Source organism: Corvus moneduloides, chromosome 5 (assembly GCF_009650955.1).
Source record: "Corvus moneduloides isolate bCorMon1 chromosome 5, bCorMon1.pri, whole genome shotgun sequence".
NCBI classification, from domain to species: Eukaryota; Metazoa; Chordata; class Aves; order Passeriformes; family Corvidae; genus Corvus; species Corvus moneduloides.
The window spans coordinates 36,749,691-36,772,091 of NC_045480.1; positions in this window are offsets into that span (position 1 = coordinate 36,749,691).

Genomic DNA, 22,401 nt, shown 5'->3' on the forward strand with positions numbered 1-22,401 from the left:
TACATTCTTTTAAAAATCCAAGCCAGGGTTCTGGTGATTTGCCCGATTTTCCAAATGAAACATACACATGTAATGTTCCTAGAATCCTGTTTTTTATGCTTTGGGGGTTTTTAGTGGAGATAATTATCTGCATTATTGCTTTAGAAAATGGTAATTTGAGAGGAGTTGGTTTTTGTTGTTGTTTTGCTTTGTTTGATTTTTACATCCACTTGCAGATTTATGCTGAATTAAAAGCTTAGTAGAGGCAAGACTCTTCAGTTTTGCTTTTAGGTAAAAGAGATTAGGTTAGCTGTATGCCTTCAGGTCTCTCTTTTTGTTTTCTATTTATTTACCTGGTAGAAAAGCAGAGGTTCCTTGTCACTGCATGCATTTTGCTTGTAGTAATTACCCTGAGGTAAAGGCTTACTTAATAATCAAAACCAGACTGAGGTTTTTATAATTGTGGGGTTTGGAGTGGTGGTTGTATGCAGTGGGTAAGAGTGTGAAGCCTGATGCCTGCTTGGTAATACTCTGAAATTATTACTGTTTAATAAATATTAAGAAATTCACTTTTCCCTTCCAAGAGAATCTATATGGAACCAAGTTTATTCCTGTCTCGTTTTCAGAAAGAATTTTTCTGAAATAATGTCTCTAGGTTCATTCTGAGTAAAAGTAAAGTGCAACTCTGCACTTTCTTATAGTACTACAGCTTTTACCGTGGCTCCTGAACAGAGCAAGCAAAGTCAGTATAAACCAAGAAGAAACAACTCCACATAAAAACTCATATGCAATAATTATTAAATTGAGTTAATATAAGTTTAATTTGGTTAAATGGCAAAGTTCATCCAGTAATTTCCAGTAAATACATACATGTTTTTATTCATACTCCTCATTAATCATATGAGTGTCTTTCTCGGACAATTTGTTTCTTTGGAATGTGTTTATTGGACAGGCTGGCAGCCTGTTTGTATGAAACAGAGAACCAAATTTGGATAAATTTGTTAAGAATGCCAGTGTAAATGAATCAGTTTTGATGAAGCGACTACTGAAATTCACTAATGCAGAGACTGATTTAATTTACAATAATAAATATAAATAATTAATAAATAGAAAATGTAAATAAATAATGAGCCAGAACTGAAGTACAGAAAACTATGAGACCATGGGTTCTGAGTAAAATTATTAACCCAGTATCCTGATTCTAAAAGACAAAGGAAGTAACTAGGGAAACGCTAGTGCAGGGCAAGCACAGATTATATTTTCTCTAATACTTTCCTGGCCTCAATTTTTTTCATTTTATCCAATTTCTTGAACCTCATATAGTTTATCTATTTAATAACTTCTCCCAAGTACTTACATGAAAATTTTGAGTGTCTTTCCAGTTGTTTGCTTGAGAACGTTTATTTTTTAAATATAAAATATCATTTAACAAAAGGTTCAAAATATATACAGCACCACACCATGATCAATTACATCCTTCTGTTTTAAACTGCAGCTTTATTCATTAGCCCCCAGCTCCTGTCCTGTAAGAGACAGTGAAGAGGTCTCTCTAGCTTTTACGCAACTATCTCCAGACAGTTTTGATTCTGAAGACCTTTACGATACGCCTATCCTGTCATCTCTCAGTTGAATATCATTCAGTTTAGTCATTATTCATTCTGAAGCTGTTTTATATCTTTGATCATTCTTGCTGTTCTTTGAACTTTTTTGATTTCTGCTGCAGGACTATATTCTTCTGAAGTGAGATACGAAAAAATCACAGTATTCTAGGAGAAGATGAAGCATATATTTACAAAGCAGCATAAACATTTGTTTGGCATTTGCTCTTGCTTCCTTTTGTAATAATTCTTAAGATTCCTTTTTGTCCACTGCTAAATGTTAAGTCAATGTTTTGATGGAGCTATTTATCATAGCACCGGTTCACTTATAAGGAGCAATGTTGCAGACCCCCAGGTCACAGGTAAAGCTAGGATTGTCTTTCCTCAAGTTCACCTTGTTGTATATATCTAGAATGAATATTAGCTGCCTCTTCATTACATAGTCACATGGACTTCTAAGGTACTTTAGCTGTCTTCAAATGCTCTACTAAATAATATTATCTGAAAACTGTTTCACCCACTGAGGATATAATTTTCTAAATAACTTAGAAATATGTTGGTAAGCCAAGATGCTTATCCAAGATGCCGAGGAACTGCAGTGGAACTGCAGCAGTGACCTCTCTGTTTTATAATGAAAACATATAAATTCTATGTTGGTTATCTTTTAACCAGCATTTTATAAGTGGGACCTTCTCTCTAATTCTGTGATTATTTAGTCCCCTTAAAAGTCTTTGGACAAATACCCAATAAGTCTTTGGATAGGTAAACTAGGAGTCAGATTACCTTTAGCTACATGTCTGCTGAGTCCTTTGAAGATCTTCAAGAGGTTTGCAACACAGGACTTCCCTTTAGTAAAGCTATACTGTATCTTCCCAAATGTTTGTAGTTACCCATGTTTTTACCCTCAATTAGTTTAATCCACATTAAGATTCTGATGCCATAGATAATTAAATGTTTAAGCATTTTGCTTACTTGAGTCACCTTTTAAACAGCATGAAGCTATCTAAATGGGTGAAGTGCTACATCTGTTTAAGAATGTCCTGTGCTCTAGTATGAACAGGGGATCTGATTCTTTTACAACTACAGGCAATATAGAGGTATAAGTGAACTCCCAAACTCCTAAGCTATCACAAATGTGTTATAGTGTAGTGATGCTGCATTAAAATGACTCATTTCTAATAGCTAAGCTTCTGTTAGAAGTTGGAAGCAGCTCTCATATGAACAGACAGTCTGGAGAACTAGAGGTAAAGCATGGTGTTTGGCAAGAGAATTTTTCATCGTCCTTTGGACTCATTCTGAATTCCTGAGTAGCCAACAGCTTGGAAACCTTGTATTAGAAGTGACACCATTTGGGTTAAAGCAAGAAGAGGTTATTTTATCTTAAACTATATATATATATATATATAAATGAGACAAAATAAAATCAAAGAAACAAGACAAAACAAAACATGGACAAACTTAAAAGCAGTATTAGTAAAACACACTAGACAACTGTCAGTGATTCCCAGTCTAATTTCTTCTTGGCAATTTTGCAGAGAAGTAGAGAGGTTTGGTCCACTCCTCATACAGCTAAAGGCTCCAGGAAACAGTATTACTAAGTGATTAAAAAGCTTTGCTTTAATATACATAGAAGCAAGGATTCTCAAAGCCTATAATAGCCTTTCATTGTGTGTAATGGTTATGAATATGCTTTGATTCTGATAAAGTCTTCAAAGTAGTTACAGACTATCAATTTCTACATTTATGAAAAAAACCACTAAAATTTCGTAATATAACAAGAGGTGAGAGGCAAGAAATTATATATTTGGAAATACCAAAAGAGATGTAGTCAGGGTAGAGCAGGAACAGGAACAGGAGACTTTTGAAAAGACAGTATCTTCCAAGACATAGACACAAAAATAGAAATCTTGTCCCACCTGTACAATTCTTGTCATTTCAAAGGATCCTAGAGAATTTCACAGTATTTGAGAGTCAGTGGTTACCTCTAAAGTAGCCTTTTATTTCAGGCCAAAAGCAGCCTCATGTAGAAAGTCCCCCAGTTGCCTCCAACTACTGCGTGCTTGTTTGCACTGCAGGGCAGTCTCAGAGTGCATGAATTGATATTCTTTTGGGTGAGACTGATATTCAGTGCAGGACTTCACTGACACCTGATAACACTTCAGCTGGAAACAGACATTCACTTCATGCACGGCAAGAGCTAACCTGAAGTAATCTCTCTCCACTGCAAACACATTTCGTGGATGTCCTCATCAACTTGCTACCAGCTAAGGCAGACATAGCCAGAATAAAAGGGACATCAATACCTCACACAGAGGAACAGTGAATGTGTGCTATAGCATCCAAGTACTGTTTTGCTCGACCTTCAGAGGAACATACTGCAAAATTTATAAAATGGAATTATTATGATTCCATATGCAGAGTAGAATTAAGTTTAGCTTATGGTTATACTTAAAATTTATGCATGGAATTTACTCTGCTTAAACCTGCACCCAAAACAGATCAATGCTGAGCAGAAAAAGCAGTTGAATAAGTGCAGCAAATGTGTTTTCCACATTTTAATAATCAAGAGTGATATTTGGCCTGAAGTTAAGTTTTCCTCAGTTCAACTTTTGAGTTAGATGCCAGGTGGTAATAAATACCACCTACTTTGGTGTTCCACCTGTAAGAGATGGCAATTCCAAACTGAGTGACTTGAAGACCATTTAAGGTCAAGTCTCCAGCTCTTTGTCTTTCATGTCAGACTGAGAAACCAGATTATCTTAATACAAGTGTCGAATTTTAAGGCATCCAACACACACACACAATCAAAAACCCTGACTGTACTTTTCAAGCCCTTGCAGGTGTGTAAACAGCAGAGTACATATATCAGTCTTTATTATGCCTCTTTGCATGAGAGAGATTCAAAATTGTACCCAAATATCTCATAAACCAAAATCAAGGCCAAAATGAACATAATAAAAAAGGTTTATAATTTAGTCACAGCTGAAAAAGTCATAATTAATCTTAATCCCAGACATTTTAACAGGTCTTTGCTAAGCATTTTTTCATGAACAGATGTTCAGCAGGGCCTACTTGGTGAAAACATATTTACTCCACTTGACACAAAAAAAAAAGACCAATATTGGCAAGTCTGTTTAAATGAGGAATCCTCGAGACTATGGAACTCCTGAGGCAGCTACAAAATAGATAATATCTAGCTTTTAGAACAAGGGCAATGGGGAAATTATTTCAACAAAGCAACAGTGAAACATATGGAGTTACTACAGACATCCACGTAATAACTGGGGACATGATAATTACAATGTCAATCAAGGTGGAACATGATCAGAAACAGATGAAAGGGAAGGCAAAGATCCAAGTAGAAAATACTAATTTAATTCAAGTGAAGACTAAAAGATGGTAAATACAAAAGGAATTTAGACAGATGACAGCAAAGATGACTTTAGCGGAAGTGAAAATGAAAATTTTATAGTACAGGAAGCTGTACAAAAGATTCTGCAGATAATTAGAGTAACCACAGAGGGTACCCAAGGGAAGACAGCTTTGCTGAGACAACAGGATAACTTGGCAGTGTTTGGAGAAACATGATGGAGCTCCACAGCAACTAGATACAATATTCTGTTATGTGGGTAGTCCTTGCTGTCCAACAGATGGACATAAATTCATAGCTTTAACTCTCCTATTGTCTGACCTTACAAACATCACATTGTTTTTCAGGCACTGTATACTTTTCTAGATTAATCTCCCTAGCCCAACCATCATTTCAGCATGCAAAGATAGCTTAGAAATTTCTACAGTACAAGTAAAGTGAACTCTGACTGAAGCAGAGTAAAATTTTATAGAAATTGAGAAGGGAAACCTGGCTGCCATATTTGCCAGTAGGAACTATGGTACACAAAGCTTCAACAGCAGAAAATGGAACAGATGAGTCAGAGAGATGTTTTGTTGTTACCCTGCCATGAGTGGCATCTAATGGAGTACTGTACAGGATGCTAAAAGGGTAATAACCATTTCACAAAAACTGATCAGATGAGAAAAGCCAATGCTTCTTGAGATGGATACACAATATAGATGTTTTTGAAGAGGACTGCATCCCTGGCAAGTATTTATTGCTTTTCTGAAAAGCTGTTCTCAAGTAGGATATGAAATATGACTTTTTCTATGTAGCACAAGCTGCTGTGCTTTGCAAGGTCTCAGTAAATTTGCAGTAGAGTATTCAAAGCTGTAAAGAGGGTACTATGCCAAAAGAAGCAGCCACATGGTTTAGACCACACAATACAAAGACCTGTATTACAGTCTTAGGCAGGTATTCACAATCAGACTGAGCTGGTGATAAAGACTGAGCTCAGATGAGTTAAGTGTTAGCAATCTCTGACCTACACAGGTATAATCAGCAGATTATCAGTATGCCTCAGGCCTAATGATGAGGACATTATTTGTCTGAGATACTTTTAATGGGAAATGGCAGAGGGAGTGTATTGTGATACTACCTTTTCAAATTAGTCAGAAATAATTATCAGAAAACTTCCATTAGGGAGAGGTCTCATATGTGAGGCTCAGAATCTGTGAGACTGGCATATCAGTATCAGCCATAATCTCATTAGCTCACAGAGTTCTGTCTGGAATGCTGTGTTCTTGCTCTCACTCTACGTTTGGTGGCGCAACAGTTAGGAAGAGAAATCAGAAAATATGGAAACCAGTGGATCACATCCTAATTTGATGATGAATCCCATGAAGATGAATTACAAAATTCAGAGGACAGACTAAGGAGCAAGTCATGACAGCTCAAATGGCAGCAGGTATAAATCAAAAGCAATCTACAGCAATTCTTATTCAAGGCTAAGATGTAAAGTGACATCACAATGAAGAGCTGTTCCTCTGCGTGACTGCTGCTTAGGATCAGAAAAGTGACAAATTTGTCGTGCCCTCCCTTCACAATTACTTCTGACAGTGGAAGAACAGCGGTGTAAATAAGATAACCGTAATGGTCCTATATGATCTCATTGCTGCGTACTCTAGTTTGCAGTGATCTGGGGAAACACAAATTTGACATAGCTACTTTGTAATTGATCTGTAATTGATAGGGAGAAAGAAGATAATTGTACTTTATTCCTTTAATGCTTTTCTTTTTTTAAGAAAAGGGAAGAAGAGTAGAGGAATAAGCACTGTTTTGCATCTCAGGAAACAAGCTGCTTCCTTGGTCTTACTGAGAACTGGAAATTTTGCATGCCAAGAGAACACCTTTTTATCTAACATTGAAAGAATATTTGTGATTTATATGCCTAATGCATTAGTTTGTTTTACCTGAGTCCACCTGTCTGAAACAGGTTTAATTTTTCCATCTCAGATAAAATTGTGACATTAGCTAGAATTTTCATTAAAATATACTCTATACAGAAATAGCATGGATCTTAAATGAGCTGTGATAGTCTTCCTAACATAAAAATCACATGATTTTCTGTCAGTAAGCTGAGACAAAATGGAATGCTAATATTTATGCTGTGTTTTCATTTTTCATGCTTTCACAGCTGTCTTAGGCTAAACAAAATAGTTCTATTTTAAAGCAAGAGACTGTACAGTTATTTTAAAGAATTAACAGAGCTTCTAGAATATTTGCTTTTAAGAGATTAATGGGAGATACAAATATTACATAAACATAATGAAAGACAAATATACACATTATCTAAATAAAAAACAAATTATAAGAATAGTTTGGCTATATATTTATTTAAACATGCATACACAGCTGAGGTTAACTATTTAAAACAAATACTCCTATTATTTCTTTGTCCTACATATTGTTTTATTTCATTTCCATTTCCGCATATTATTCATAAGGAATAAGGGCATACTATTTGTACACCTATATTTCTCCTTCAGTGACACAAATTTAATAAATCCAAACAAGAGACATACATACATTTTTAACCACTGAAGTGAACTGAAGGTCTATACTTCGAAATAAAACTGTCAAACATCACATTAGCTTTAGTAAGATTTCAAAAAATATATTCAGGAAAACTAGTGAAGTGCATTGATTGAGTTTGTATTTAGTTGGTTCCAATTCCATAACCTGCATTAACAAGAAATTGTAAACAGAGATCAACATGTCTCTTCCTCGGTGCTGCTTGTGACACCTTTCTTGAGAGGATCATGACCATTCCAATATCTAGTAAATGATTTCTGATGTATCAAGAGTACAGGAAATTCAGTTTTATCTAACAATGAATAACTGCTAATTCCAAGAAAAGCTATTTATATCAATTAACTTAGGCAATTTTATTATCATTCATAGCTTTTTAATCCCTTTTTCACGTCTTTTCTGTCCTCATATCATATATCAAAACATTCCCCTGCAAGTTCATGTTTTAACTTCATACTAGTTTATATCTTGTTGCATATTCTGTAGAGGTTTAGATCATGCTCCTGTATTTTCTTCATCATCATCACTATTATGCATAAGGGTAGATTAGTCACAGATCAGCATATGCTTATGAAAATGGTGTTCAGATACAATGATTGCAAATAATGGCTTTGTATATATATGTACATATATATATATTCTCAAAATACTTAAATTTACAAGTAAACATTAAATGAGTAGGTTCCATTGAATCAAAGCTGCTTACCTACTTAAGTTTAAGCACATGTCTAAATTTTTGCAAGGTCTGATCTTTAGAAGATTTCTTTAGAAGAGGAATAGCTTTGTATACTAGCTATATATTAAGAAGATCTCTTGGCTTTGTCCCTGAGGTAAAAAAGGCTGTGACCTGTCAAAATTTTCTAGTTTATAAATGAGAATGATTTCAAAGTTATTCGAGATTTGGAGATAAAAGAAGCAATGAAGCCCTATATGCCCCTGATATTCTCATAGTACTTTTGGCATATGTAATGGGTGTTTTAGAAGAATTTCACATAAGAGCATAAGTTTTCCTTCAGAATTTATTGTATTACATGAATTTTAAAAGTTGCAATCCTGTGAAAAATTGTCATCCATAAGAACTTAAGGCAGGTTCTGCCAAAAGAAACATAAATCTGGAATCTCTCTATTGAAGTCAATGGATAAGTTCCAGATTTAAATGGCTGCAAATAAGAGTAGAGTTTGGCTTCACATTTTAGTCATTATCAGAAATTTTTAAGAAGAGTAGGATATTTGACAAATTATTTTTATATAGTTTTCCTCTGGAAAGAAATATTTATAGCTGTTGTGCTGTCAGCTGGAAAAACTATGGTTATTTATTCCAACCCTTGCCAAATGAGGCTGATAGTTTTGCCACATAGGATGAACACAAGACTGAGTCATGGTAACAGTATGCTGGGTGTGGCTACAAAAGAAAGAAATATTCCTTACCTTGGCAATATTTGTGGGGGTTTTTTTGGGAGGGGGGTTGAGGATGGGGCAAATATGGGTGATTTCATCAGTGAATGGGTGTGTTCCCAGAAAATTAGCTGGGTATGTCAGCTGCGTAGGGTTGTCTGTGAACTTTTGGTACCAGAACACAGTAGTAAATACAACAAATATTCTAATAAGGAATAACAGGAAAACTTGAAATTATAGGAAACCCTTTACACCTAGTTTGAAAGTGCCTAAAGCACCTGAGGAAGGTATACAGTTTTCACAACATTTTTCCAGGTTCCTGCTCTTGGGTGCAAGGACAGATAGATCACACACAATTACCATATTTGTCCATCTAAAACTTCCAGGTTACCCACTAAAATCCAGTGCAGTTCAGCAGCTATGTGGATTAAACATAAGTCTCAATATCATGCGTAAAATGTTGGAGCAGAGCATTTTTGCTGTTGCCTCTGGTCTGCAACAGCCTGCTGCTTTTCCTTCCTGGAATCCACTGGCCCATGTTTTCTTCTAGTCTCCCCCTCCCACTTCAACCTCCCTCCTCCCCAGCTTCCACGGCTCGCACTCCTTGTGACCACAGACACACTGCTGTCAGTACCTACCCCCTCCTTTCCCCTTGCAGAAGTTCCCTGAATGTGTGGGTTATCTGAGCGCTTCTTTTCAAAGATCAGAATTTTAAAAAGGCATGGATTACTAAATGCAAATACTTACTCAGGAAAATACCACACTCTGCTTGTGCATGTGAAGAACAGATATCCTTCCCTCTTTCAGACTCAATTTCTGTGTGTCAGGTGACAGCCTCGGGATCTCCCCCAGCATCCATCAGAACTGGGACTGTCCCGCCACCCCAGCCGGGCATTGGGAAGGGCCTGGTGGCAGGGAGGCAGCCCAAATCCCAGACCCACAGATGTGCACCATGGCTGTGAATCGCTCAAGCTGGGCCTGTGACATGCACCAGCCCCGAATGGCTCCCAAGGCCCTGCTGTGGGCCACTTGAAAGCACCTCTCCTCGTGCCACCTGGTGGGATAGGGCTGTGTGTGGTGGCCTGTGGGATCCACAGATGTTGAAACACACTGAACACACATGCAGGGGCGAGACACTCCCAAAGAGAGGAATCATGGCGAGCTGAAGAACCATCCTCATGTTTAGCCCCAGTGTCACAGGGGCAGAGAAGGGGTGAACGCCCCTGGCCAGATAACATACACACACAGCCCTTCATCAGGAAAGCAGCATTGGACAGGGATGGATATCCTCCAAAAGCATACAGAAGCAACAAGACAGTTACAAAAAGTGTTTCCTACCTTGAAAACTATTTTTTTTTTTAATTTTAAAGTAATATTGGTGTTAGTCCCATTCCTTGTTATTCCCACAACATCCAGTGGTTGGGCTGGTGATGTGGGAGCCATTTCACAGAGTTTCAGAGAAGTTCTAGCAGCAGGTAATCCACCTGATGGTGGCCACTTAGGCTTCTGGGGTTTTTTTGTCTGAATATCACCACTGATCTGTCCAACCTGCTCTAAACTGAAAAATTACTGATACTAAGATTACTGAGAGACCAAAAAGTGTTTGATATACCCTTCCACTACTCTGACCAGTACATTCTGCATCAATCTGCCTTTTAAATATCTGCTTGAAACAGGGAGCTACTAAGCAGCCCTTTAAATGTTGTTGCAGCCCTGAAGAAAGCTTTTTCTCTGTGTCAGGGCTTAGTAGATGGCATGTTTGATGATACACAGAGCATAGGGCAGGTGCTGGAGTTACAGCTTGTTCTTCCAGATCTCAGGGGAGAACAGGAAGCTCTTAAAAGCTTGTCTCTCTAACATTTCCCTTATTAGCACATTTGTTGTATATTTGTTTTGTATTCACCTCTGCCAGTAAACACCTTTCAGCATGACTTCTAGCAGTAAATTATCTTATGAATCAGGATACTTGGGATGGACTTTAAAGTGGAAGCCTACTTTTTATCGAGTTAACCAAAGATAATTTTCAGCCTACATAATGAGCATGTTCCAGAGAAATATCCGCATGCCAGAACTTAGTCCTGATGCTTTTCATCTGAATTCTATCATTTAGTTCTCCTACGAAGATTCTCAGTTCCCATGTGAGGAAGCATGAAATCCCTCAGAGTTCTTCCTGAGGACTGGCCATATATTGCAACAGAACTGCAAATATCCAATACTCTCCTTACTCTTTCTTACTGTTGCTAAGTATTTTTAAGGATGGACACACACAGACAGGCAAAAGACAGACAAAATATTGTCTATGAGTCAACCTGGATACACTGAAAATTTTCTTCTAGAGACCAAAAACTGATTTCCAGAAACCCACTACTTTAATGGCACATTCAAGAATAAAAGGCAGGAAGCACCAAAATACGTGCTAGGTATTTCACCTACTGTTGAAAGAAGGGAACAAGAATTAGTCTGGACAAGTTGATCCTTCTTCTTAAGACTGTGTTTACCTCAAGTTCCATTGGATTTCCTTCCTAACCTGAATATCCTTCCTTGTCCCATTTTAGGAGCACAGTTTTCATTTCATCGTCAAAGTGCTACTCAACTCTCTGTAACAAGAAAAAAGATTACTAAGACCTCAGTGATATGTTAATTTTAAAAAGCTAGTAACTAAAAGACTTTTAGTTTCTTCTAGAAAATTTTTTTTTCTTTTATCTAACTATACTTTTCTCAATAGATCTTATCTTATTGCTTTTTATGCCAGCTGTTTGCTCCTATGCCTATGTTCCCTACAAAAGAGAAGATATTTCAGATAAAGTCTTCAATAGCTGGATTTATTTTTCCTCAGTAAAATGCTGACAATGGAACAAAGGCTTTACCTGCAAGGAAAATATTACAGCATATGAGAGCAAATGTCATATTAGTCTAATACATAAAAAAACAGGTGCTTTTAAGTTTGTAACCCCTAATGTTGTTCTGCAATAAAACTTCAGCTAGGCTCTAAATCTTTCATTAGTGACAGCCAAAAGTAAATAATCTATTGTAAATGATGTAATTTTCAAAGCCCCTTTACCCTCTCTTTGCAATGTCATAACACTTGATGGCAGCTTTTACAGCTGACACCTCAAAATCCCTGCTGGCAAAAATAATTTGCTTTTTAAAAAAAATGTGCTTGTTATCTATAAAAACCAGTGAAACCCTGGTCCCCAGTGAACCCGTGGTCAGGTCATCCACATATTAGTGGGCTTTAAGCCTAGAAGGTATGATCATGATCATTTGTTATGACCAGATAGACATGGCAGATAGCAGATCAGCAAGCAAGTGCCGCGTTAAGTCAGTAACTTGCTCTTGCATTGAATTATATCACAGTAAAGAAGAATTGAACTTCTACCAGCTACATTTTAAGAAATCATTGGAAGCATGTGCTGGGAATATGTGGTGGAAAGAGAGCCTGGAAGAGAGCATTTACACCTGGACCCGTGGTAATAAAAATATCAGACTCATTTGGCAAACCAAATTTAAAGAGAAAAACACTGGTGCTACTAGAGAAATACACCTACAGGGCTAAGGTTTCAGCCTCTGGGCTATGCATTCTCACTCAGAGATGTAAAGGTAAATCTCTTAGCTTCTCCTGCAGGCGTACACTGGTCATCCTGCAGTATGGCTGTGAGTGCTTGAAGAACATTTTATTGTTAGTGATATTCTTTTAACATCCAATCCAAAATTTTTCAGGGTCAGTCTATATGTATTTGTTCTTGTGCCAGCATTGTTCTTTAACTTAAACAGATCTGTTCCCTCATGGTGTTTATCCCCGAGGAGAACAATCTTAGCCCCTCTCAGCCTTCCTTTTGCACAGTTAAATAAATCACATCCTTCCACTATCTCTCATTACTTATGTTCTCTGTTCCTGCTGTCACCCTAGTTGTCTTCTCTGCATATGAGCTAGTTTCAGTTTTATTTTTTGCGTATCTGTGACTGGAGTTTTAACTATTCCAGATGACTGCAGCACCATTGTCCTGCTCACCAGATCCCCTGGAATTATCCCGGTGTGGAATTTTTCAGTCTCATTTGTCTTTTTTCATGGCTCCATCCCTTGAGCTATTTACACCCATGCCATGACCATCAAAACTGCTTTATAGTTGTCTTCCTTAACTGCTTGCTACTAAGAAGATACAATCTTACAGCAAATATCTTTGTTATCAGCTCCCAAATCATGTGTTCGTAACTATGCTGAAATTCCATGGAGATGACATTCTGAACCAAATCTCTTCTGAGCAGATCAAACAGTAGCAAGAGACATGCACGCATGGCTAAGAACAGTTGAAGACATGGAATGAAATTGCTGAACCTTCCTTCTCATTTAACCACAACAGGATTAAGCTTAATGCTTGCTCATACAATAATAAGCATTTAGAGGGAGAGAAAAGCCAAACTTGGCAGCATCCAAGTACAGAGAAATATAAACAAATATTGTAAATCAATACACAGTGGTTAGATTCTTTTTTTCTGATAAAATGTTTTTAAGTTTGGTAAAGTTTTTGTTAAACACCAAAACACCAAATACAGTGAACTTACTAAAAAATTCTGCATGTTTTCTTACCTCAGAAATAAGGAAAGAGTAAAATGAAACACAATTTTTACTTCCCAAAATTTGACCATATAAATGGCAAGCACCAGCTTGTGTAGAAAAGTCTGTTTGAGATTAAAGTTGTAAAAAATCATTTTATAACTTGCTGACTATTTGCACCTCCTACCTCTTAAATGAACTTTCTTTAGTAGTGGAAGGTTTTCTCAACCTATCCTTGCAAGCAATAGTATTGCAGTGAAATGGGAATCCAGGCGCCTATTTCTGTAATGAATGTCCCAATGACCAAAGAGAGTCACTCTTCTCGTTCCAGTTTTTAGTGTCTCACTCTTTTCTTTATGCAGTTTCCATAAGACAGACTGTAACAGTAACAGTTAAGAGAGCCATAGCACAACCAAGAAGTTATAGAATGCTCTTTCGAGAGGTAAAGGACATGATTTCAAATTTCAAAAATATCTCATGGAGAATGCCAGACTCCATATTCTATGTCTGATTATCCCAGCCTCTAGTCAAAGGTAAAGGCAACATTTCACTGGTTTTGTGAATAAACTCCCACCTTTTGCTTTTCTGACAAAACCTGGAAAGCATTCCTTTTGAAAAAAGAGTTTTGCTGAGAAGTGGTGAATGAAAGTAAGGATCAAGCTTATTTCAGTACAGCAAACAACAAAACATATCCATTTAATAGAAAATATTTTCTTCTTTTAATTTTCTGGTCAAGAAGCCAAAACAGAGAACTTATTTTTTGCTTCCTTTTTCATATCTTAGTCATTGCAAAGTCTTGCAGCTGCATATTTTGACACTTTGACAGATACTTCCAGATCTGCCCAATAGCTGAGGAATGACTCTCTCACTTGGAAGCATTGTCTGAGGCATGGGAACACATAATGCTTTTTAAAGGGGAACTGAACTAAGCTTTCCCTTATTTTTTAGATCATGGTGTGTATAAAAGGGAAACTCTTCTGCTATGCCTTGTTTCTTATATCAAAATGTTTATTGCTACCACTGGGGAATATTGGCCTTTTGATCTGATTCTTTATGGAATTTTGTTATTATGCTATTACTTATTAGGGAGTTGTGCCTCAGGCGCTGACTTCAGCTCTTTCTAAAACTGCAGATGATCAGCTAGAATTTGCGCAACAACACCGATTTCAAAACAAGACTGTGTTTACTTGTGCATTCGTGCAAATTTAAGGCCAAATTATATACCACATAAGGACAACTGCTTTTGACAGTTTATACTACAAGTTTACACTTTAGTCTCACACATCAAATCCTAGATCTTTTCTTCATTTTTTTCACATCACTGAAGAAACAATCTGCATTTACAATACCACACCTTCTGTGTTCAGTATGGCTTTTTGTGCAAAATGGCCATTTTGTTCAGAGCTGTCACATCAATGCATCTGGCTTCTTTAAAATGAAACCTTCCAGTCCATTTGCTTGTGTTCTGGGATGCCTTCCACCCAAAAGATATCTTCTGGCACCAGACATCCCCCAAAGAAACACATTCCTAACTTCCTCAAAGAGTGTCACTACTTTCTTTTTCGAAATGTTCATTATGAACATTTACTCAAGCAGCAAGACCTTTGTTTTCAATTTTAGACAGTTTAGTTCCTGTTATTTTCTGTACAGTTCTGCAAGGTCTTGAAGGTTATCTGTCCTTTGTTCTAGCTGAGAGAATGTGCTTTGGTAAGCAAGTAGATTTAGCTAGAGATGTAAAACTGAAGTCAGATCAGCCTGCTTTAAGAACATGGGATATATATATGATTTTTAAATGGGTATACATTTCACATTAGTTCTGAATTCTCAACATAATAATGTTAGCTTGTGTTATGATCCAGTTTTAAGGTTCTTAGAAATGCCTCTGCCCAAATTAAGGTGCAAACAAGACCATATGCCAGTGACAATAGTAAGGGTTTTATTTGATGGTAAATATGAGAGAGAGCAAGAGACAGAGAAAGAAAGAGAGAAAGAGAGAGAGAAAGAGAAAGAAAGAGAGAAAGAAAGAGAGAAAGAAAGATAGAGAGAAAGATAGAGAGAAAGATAGAGAGAAAGGAATGAAGGAAGGAAGGAAGGAAGGAAGGAAGGAAGGAAGGAAGGAAGGAAGGAAGGAAGGAAGGAAAGAAAAGAAAAGAAAAGAAAAGAAAAGAAAAGAAAAGAAAAGAAAAGAAAAGAAAAGAAAAGAAAAGAAAAGAAAAGAAAAGAAAAGAAAAGAAAAGAAAAGAAAAGAAAAGAAAAGAAAAGAAAAGAAAAGAAAAGAAAGAAAGAAAGAAAGAAAGAAAGAAAGAAAGAAAGAAAGAAAGAAAGAAAGAAAGAAAGAAAGAAAGAAAGAAAGAAAGAAAGAAAAAAAAAGAAAGAAAGAAAGAGAAAGAAAAAGAAAGAAAGAGAAAGAAAAAGTGACAGGGACAGAATAAAGGAAATATCACCACTCTGTGGATCCTGAGACATCCCGTTGATCCTCTCCAGCTGGTCTCTTAGTGGTGAAGGTCCCCCCAAAAGGCACAGAGTCTGGTGGATATACATGCTCAGGCTGGGTGGGCATGTCTGGGCATGGCCCCTGGAGGTGTGGGGGGCAGTCTCTCACAGCAGACTCTGTGCAGCCCTGTGGGGCCAAGCCTCTCACGTGAAAGTCCCGTGGATGTGCCCTGTGGGATTGGGGGCTCCACAGCTGGGCCAGTTTGTGTAACAGAGGATGGGTGTTCACTGTCTCTCACCAGAGGTTGCACCATGAACCCAAAACCTCCTCCTCCCCCCCTCTGTGGGGTATGCCCAGCCCCTGCCCTCCACCCCACACCCCTCGGCTGGGGGGAGTCTGTGTAAACCTGGCTTCTGTGAGCTGGGCTCTCCCCCCACCCCACACTCAGCCCGGGACAGTTGCAGCTGGTGGCTTTGGCCTTTTGTGGATGCATATCTTTCCCTCAGTCTGAGACGACTGATAGGTTTCCGTTTATCTAATCACCAATTTGACTTTCAGTCCAAAGTCCCACTCTTCAGGGAAGCTTCTTTGGTTGTAGCTTCTTTATAATGAGCAGAACTTTATATCAATGTTTGAGCATGAAGTATTTTCAGTCTCTGACAGCCTGTCAAAGTAGTAACTAAATTTGCATTAAAAGAAATTTTAAATACTGTAAGGAATATTTCACAAGATTAGTTTTTTCAGACCATATCATTCATATGATGCGTATAAGGATAGTGCAAGCATGAAGAATTGCTTTTAACTACACCGTTCAGAAGTGAATTTGTAGTTGGTTTTAAATAATATTTTGGTCTATTCAGTATCTCTGTTTCCTGAAACATTTTTATAATTGTGGCTGTTATTTTCTTTTTCACAGTTAAGGGGTTGTGCATGAATGTCCTTTGACAGCACACAATTATGTATGCAGTGCATACGGTAGTGCATGTGACTGTATCAAAATCAGAAAAAGAGCTATTAGGTTAAAAGATTCAGAGGAACACATCTACTTAGGCTATTTCAATGGTTCCATCCACAGGATTAAAAGGAGGGATATGTTACTCAAAATACAATCAAAAAAATTCATTAGCGGTTTTGAGGAAAACTTTAAAGGCTGAGTCATTCTGATGAGGACATTGTCTGGAACACAGATTTCCATGAAGTCTGTCAGGTTTTTCTGGACGTCTTTTTCCCTTGCATTGCTGCTTCCTGATGAAAGAAAGGAAGTGACAACTGATGCATCATTGTTCTGGGTCCTGAATGCATAGAAATACCAGTTTGCTGGAAGAGTAAATAATATTTTGGGGTTTAAAAAAACATTGTCCTCCTGGAAAATAGGTCTACATACATTTTAAGGAATCTAATTTTTCGTGCTGAAAGTTATCATTTTTGCTGCCTGTGAAGTTTTATTGTGATGTTCCAAAAACTCAGCAGAAGCTTCTAGGATCACTCATTCATGATGCTGTGCTTTTCCATAGACACCATTGGGAGCATTTCATTCTTCACCTGTTAGAAAATTCACCACCTGGTGAGCTGCCCTTTTCGGATGTGTCCTCCTTACCATATGTTTTTATTTGTTTGATCCATGAGGCAGTGCCACCCTACAGACACTTGTGGTAGATGATCAGTTGTACTCTCCCAACATCACCTCTGTACAGAAGTGCTCTTCTCATGGCACTACAGAGCCCGGCGAATGCCCTTTTTAAGACTACAGGGAACCTGTCAGCGAAGGCAGGAGTAGCAACAAAGCATATAATGTCTCTGCTACTCCCTAGAGCAAAGCATAACTGTGGTCTGCATCCCCACACATTACCTGTTGAAGTTCATGGCTCCAGGGTGTTTGCAATGATATTTTTGCTGCCTCTGAAAAGACTTGCTCAAGTGTGTTGAGCCATGCTGCTGGAATGAACTGATGAAATCATGAGAAGAAACAGTTAAACGTTGTATCGAGATTGCCAGCAGACACAGTGCTTGACTCCTTTTCTCCTGAAGTAACCTTCTGGGGCATAATTTTTCCTGTGATTGTTTTTAATTTGTTTAATCATGCCTGATGTCCCCACCCTTTTCAGATCACAGTCAAAACATCTGCATGGCCATAAAAAGGCCACTCAATTGTTTTGGGTTACAAATATTACAAGTGGAGATGCTCTCTACCAATTAGTATGTCACTTGATCTCCTAGCAGGGAGTGTGTCTACCCTGGTGCTGTGAAAAAATTCAACAGTATTCTTTCTGTAATTGAAAGTCAATCACAATTACAGATTTAACTGACAATCTCTGGGAAAAGGCTGGCAACTTCTGAGACTTTGAAGAAGTTTTCTCAGGTGATCCTAGCTTGATTACAGATGGTCTTCTTCCACATCATTAACATTCTCAAAGTGAAGGGCTGTACATCTACATCAGAGTTTGGCTTAGACAATTCACAATCACTGATTCTTGGGATTCATGTTGCAATACTTCCAGATTAACTGTTCCACTTAGCAATGTTCCAGAAGTAGAGGACTTCTTTCTGTTTCTCCTTCTGAAGTAAAGGTCAGAGGAATGCTGTGAACAGCCTGTACTGCTGTTCTGAGAACCATAAACACAATTTGTGGCTTTGGGAATTGTGAAGTTGCCAGAAATATTGCATTATCAGAGGTAGTTCCCTTTCTTTCTTGAGACTAGAGAAATTAGTAAGTCCCCATCCTCCTTTTCATCATTCAAAAAGTATAATTATCTATGCAATCAATCTGTTTTTCTAGAGAATCATTTACAGTGACTGCTGCTTCTGCTCCTCTGGGCAGTCCCTTCCCTTCACCGCTGTAAATAGACACAGTTTCAAATGGAAAATCTTACAACTACAAGGGACAGACTTCAAGTGTTATGGCAGTTTCATAGAATTGCAGAATGGGTAAGGGACGCTGGAGGTCATCTAGTCCAGCCTCCCTACTCAAGCAGGATTCTCTAGAGCATGTTACTCAGAATGTGTCTAAACAGCTTTTGAATATCTCCAGGGAGACTCCACAACCTCATTGGGAAATTTGTTCCAGTGCTCATTAGCACAAACAGCAAAGAAGTTCTTCCTCATGTTCATGTGAAAAACTGTGTTCCAGTTTCTGCCTGTGGCCTCTTGTCCTATTGCTTGGCACTACCAAGAAGAGACTGCTTCTTGACACCATCTGTTCAGACACTTAAGTACATTCATAAGATCCCCTCTCAATCTCCTCCTCTCCAGTCTGAACAGTTTGCTACACTGAACCATGTGCATCATCAGTGTGTACTCACAAAGTCAACAGACACATGCAATAGCATGCAAGAAAAGTAGAACTTCCTGAAGTCAAATCAGAATGAAACACTAAAACCACAATGATACCAAATAGGCAACATATTTTTCAATTAGCTTGAGCATGCTACTGGAAATTTTTCTGAAGCCAATACAAACTATGTGGCTTTGGTTTACCAGTATTTTCTGTGGAAAAAATGCTATTCATGAAAAATTTGGACCAACTTTAGTGAAAACTACTTGCAAAGTGCAGAATAGATTCATAAAACTTCAGATATCTGATCTTCAAAGTATTCTTTGATTGCAAAATCTATTCTTTATTTGGTGGTGATACAAAGGTCTTAACATTTAGGAACAAACTGAGGAGCTAAAATCTTGCTAAAGACACATAATCGTCACATAACTGTACTTGTGCAGCAAAGAATCTATGGCAACTATTAGCATATAGTCACCACAGCTAAATTAAACACTAGTAATGAATCCATTAAGTAAACTGAAATGAAAAACAGACTCTCATGTGCCAGAGGCAATTTTTTTTTTTTAAAAAACCTTCCATCTTCCAAATACAATTATACTATCTTCCTGGACTTGTCCTAAAGTAATAATTCATTTCATACTCATTTGGCTGTAAACATCCTGGTATGACAAAAAAATATTTAGATTCTTTTTTATTTATTTATAATATCTTATATTGTTCCATGGCTAGGATGCCTTTAGAATGAGTTGCTCTGAGGTGAGAGAGCACCAGGCTTAATCTAAAATTATTTCACAATGGATTAAGAACTAATCATTTATGTGATCTCAAACATTTCATGCTACCATGAACCCATTAATTTATTGTCTCCACCTATATATATGTATGACACACATACACATGCTCCTATATGCTCAGTCACCACAGCATAACTCTTGGATCTCAGGATTGTAAAGACTATCAACAGGATATAACAGTTTTTATGTCTCAGAGAAACGCACTTACTTATAGGAAATCTCCACTTGTTGCATAGGGCAGACTTGGGTTTCAGGGTTATGTGCATGGTTATATTTTCACTGTTGCTCCAGAAAATCTGGGTTTCTTGAATGCCCTATGTCAAATCTACCAGTGGGTGTCTACTTCTCCTTAAAGCATATAAAATTATGTGGATGCCAATGTTTAAGCCATGGAATCCTTCCCACTATTGTCTCTAAACTGAGGTAAAAGATGTCTTACAGAATACAGTGCACCTCAAAGATTTAGTTGCATACTTTAGCTTTGAGTCATAAATATTTTGAAGCTTACTGTGAATAATTCTTAGGAAACAGAAGATAGCCATAATAGCCACTGCTCAAAAGTCAGGATATTTGCCTTCTTTATTAGTACATGTAGACAGTCTGTGAGGTAATTTCTCTTGGGACAGATCTAAAGGAAAAAAATAATCATGTGGTGTAAATCTGCATTTTTATTGACTATTGTTTATTGGACAGTGACTGCACTAAAGACAGTCTATAAACATACAAACTATGTTAAAATTTGAATATGAATTTGACATTTTCTGACATGTTTGTATAGTCTAGTTTCTTAAGCATTTGGACGTAATTTGTGAATCTATTTTTCTTTGGAAATTTGGAAGAAACAGATGTTTAGTTGCACCTTCCCTATCACAAGATACTCCATCTGTATTTCACATTTATGGTATACTAAACTGTAGTCACCACATACTGTGTGTTTATTTACTCTTCTCATTTTCAGTCTGTCTCTCTCTCTTTAGTTCTGGTTTTCTTGTTTTACTTTAATTCTGACTACATACGCCTTTCATAATCACAGCATTGAAAATTCATTTAGATTCTGTGACCAAAAAATGCTGCCTGATGCCAGAAAAACAAAGAGAACAGCTGTCTTAAAGCAGGCTGTTACTCAGCTGTATTTATTTACCTAATTTTTTGCAAAAAATATCCCTTTTTACATACTAGTCACAACTAGTTAATGTCAAGATAAATGCCATCTCCTGCTGGTACAACTTCTAGGTTAAATGACCAGAAACTATCTCATGTAAGAATTCGATAGACACACAGATCTTTCTGCTTTATTTCTGTATCTGTTATTTCATCTTTGCTTTTCTTGAAGACTATTTTTGCAGTATCTAGATGCAAAAAATAATCCGCAGTTACAATAAAATTACTGTTCTATTGGAATTTTCCATTTCTATTTGGAGTTAATAATTGCAGGATTTTTTTTTTTAAGCCCACAGGGTGAGACAGGATTCTTTGCAAGAAATTATATTTTCTAGAATTTAAATGAATCACTTTGGTATGCTTAAAAACAAATAAGCAACAAAAATATCTCACATAAGCCTGGATGTTTCTGCAGTTACATAAAATGATCATTTAGTTTAAAATACACAGGCATACTTCAGGAACTACTGAAGGACTACTTAAAGTGTCCTAGTTTCAAAAGAAGGGCATTCTCTGACACCAAAACCAGTATCACTGTTCAGCCTCACAGCCTTGTGGTTAAAACAATATCTAGGGAGAGATATGGATTTCATTTTGTGGAAAGTCTTGAACCCCTTAGCTCCATTCACATATTCTATGTGAATTCTTTAATCATTCAAGTATTCCACAAAACAGAAGAGAGATCATCTCTACCACCTTTTATTTAAATTTATAGAAGTGTTCAAAACATACATATTTTTATTGAAGTTAATGTGAAGCTGGATGGGTAAATACTTGGACAGAAAAACTCCTTTTTTTCAGACTACTGATTACATTTAAGTTTCAAACAGCTACCAGTCTTAATCCTAGCAAGATGGCAGCCACTGAAAATAGTAGAATCTTTTTCATTAGAGGAGTTTGACTGCCAAAAATACAGTCCCTAACATGGTTCAGCAGGGCTTTTAAAAATCACAGTCTTGGACTTAGAAGCTCAAACCTTCTACAGACCAACTTTTGGCACTATAATATTTTTGTGGATCTTGGCCTGAAACCCTCTGAGCCTTGATTTGAACTAGAATAATACTATGAGAAACTGTAGAGATCTGCAATGGGAGAGCTGCTACTGACTTTGACTTCCAAGCTATCTGCAGTCAGGCATGCCAGGAGCTATTGGTGCAAGTAGTACTGTACCAGCTACCATGAGGACTGCTTCCTTGCTAATACTAATGGTTGAAAGATGCAGAGCAAAAGGCTAGTATAGACACATCTCTGATTGTTTAGGCTGATTATTTGTTCTGAGAGCAACAGA